This window comes from Penaeus chinensis, chromosome 4 (genome assembly GCF_019202785.1).
Source record: "Penaeus chinensis breed Huanghai No. 1 chromosome 4, ASM1920278v2, whole genome shotgun sequence".
Classification (NCBI taxonomy): domain Eukaryota; kingdom Metazoa; phylum Arthropoda; class Malacostraca; order Decapoda; family Penaeidae; genus Penaeus; species Penaeus chinensis.
In genome coordinates, this window is record NC_061822.1 from 9,153,790 (window position 1) to 9,156,289 (window position 2,500).

The following is a 2,500-nucleotide window of genomic DNA, read 5'->3' on the forward strand; positions in this document are numbered from 1 at the left end:
ATAGGCTCTTTATCTTTTTATTAGTATTTCTTCAGTGTCACCCACCCCCCACCCCCCTGCCCATCCCCCATTTGTATATATGTGTGTCAAGCTGAAAATGTATGACGTGTATTTTTCAGCGTGTAAACACTGGCGAATCTATGTATATCTCAAAATGAGTTAGGATAAACTAAAAAGATGAATATATGTTTTGACGATCGAATCAAAATATGATCAAAACGATAAGAGATTCTATTAACAGAGAGAGAGAGAGAGAGAGAGAGAGAGAGAACCAGGTGTATGATAATGTATTTATGTGTAAATGTATATGTTCTATTAGCTTTTAAGATCTCAGATATGGATAATCTAGTCTTTGTAACTGTCTTTGTAAATGTCATTAACCAATTCTCAAAATAAAACCTACTTTTCATATATGAGTCTTTCATTACCAAGCTTCCTGGATTTTCGGATACGGTAACTTAGCTTATTCGAAAACACACGTTCAAAGCTCAATGTGAACGTCGTATTGAACAGAGACACTGTATTGAACAAAAGAGTGTTATGTTTATTTCTTACAACCACATAAAGAAAGGAAAAGATTATATCACAAAAAACAACAAAAAAAACAACAACAAAAAACTATTCTCAAGGTACTTACAACAATGTCTTAAGTAAAGTGCGTACACAAAGTAATCCTTCTCCTCATACTAAAAAAAAAAAGACGAACCATCTCCTCTTTCACAATAAGAACACATCTCGGAAAACGTTCAACAATGTACCAAGTAAAGTGTGACAAGAACTGCAATAAGCTACCAGGACGAGGCCCGTGTTGTCAGCAATCAATACTTAGCAGGATGGAGGGTAGACTAGATTCCCTGTGTCTCCTTTTAGAGAGAAAAAAAAAGAGATGTGTATACATATCCTGTGTATTTTAAGCCCTATGATGTCCTCTCTTCACAAAAAAAAAGTATAAAAAGGAAAACAATGACATAAACACAACAGCCCCAAAATCATTATGCCACATGCTTATAACAATGACACTGCAGCGTTTGAAGTATCACCACACACATACGGCAGCGTCAGCACCACACTAACTCACTTATGCAAATATACAAGCAACACCAGCGTATGATATACATCAAACCCATCACCATCGCTACGTTAAAGTCACCATCTACATAAGACTTTACATCAGACCATTAGCAGTGTACTTTTATCGAACTAACCGTGAGCCACTTCAGGAAATTTCTCATGAACTCCCCTTAGTATTATGTAGTGATATATTGTTAAAGTGGTGGCAAATAATGGCTCTATTTTTATCATAATTATTTTTTAATTGCCTGCTTATTAATTCATTTTTTTCCTATCACCCTTCCTCTTCCCAGGAGAGGAGATTAACTTGAAACACTAAGGTATATTATTAGATATATCTATTATCTGTCTATTGCGACACACACACACACACACACACACACACACACACACACACACACATATATATATATTTATATATATGCAATAGGTCACAATTCAAAATTCAAACGGGCCACTTTTGTTTCGCGGACATGGGGATAGCCAGCCATGTTCTATGTCATCTCAATAGCACCAACTCGATACAGTGCCCTCCACTACAAAGTGGACCATACCCACCATTGCACCATATCCTCCACTACATACCCACCGCTGCACCATAACCACCATACTCACTACTACACCATACCCACCCCATCCTACCCACAAACCAATACCCACCAACACTATTATCACAACAAACACACTATACCTTCCCAACCATCACACCTCATCACCATCATTACTTACGTATCATCACACCCTTCGTCCCCCGCCCGCCCGCCTGCACGCACGCACGCACGCACGCACGCACGCACGCCCGCACCCGGAATAATACCACAACTCGCCCACGTAAAAAGGTGGAGTGGCTGCCGACGCTGCCATCAGTATTCTATATTGCGGTTTGTTATAAACTACATTTACCGCGGCCAAACTAGACTTTTATTGCACATTCACATTTTATGTTTTAAATTATCCAATGCGAAAGACCAAAATAGAGTTTTTCGATGAAGTTATGTATGCGTGTGAATATGAATAAATATTTGTATATATATATATATATATATATATATATATATATATATATATATTCATGTATACATACTAGTACACATATATAGGTGTGTGTGTGGTTGGATGGGTGTGGATGTGTGCACGTATGTATCTATGTACATGTGTATATATATATATTATATATATATATTTGTGTGTATATATATATATTTATATATATATATATATATATATATTATATATATAACACAAACACAGTACCGTGTACAAAGATTAAATGGAAAACAGCCACAGTAAGAAATAAAATAAATCGATTTATTTTATTTTCTTACTGTGTGTGTTTTCCTTCTCATAGGCGCATGGCAGCATCCACCTTTCGTTTCCACTCATGAAGCCCCACAAGTCTTCCACCCGGGTTGTCTTGGTGCAACAACTC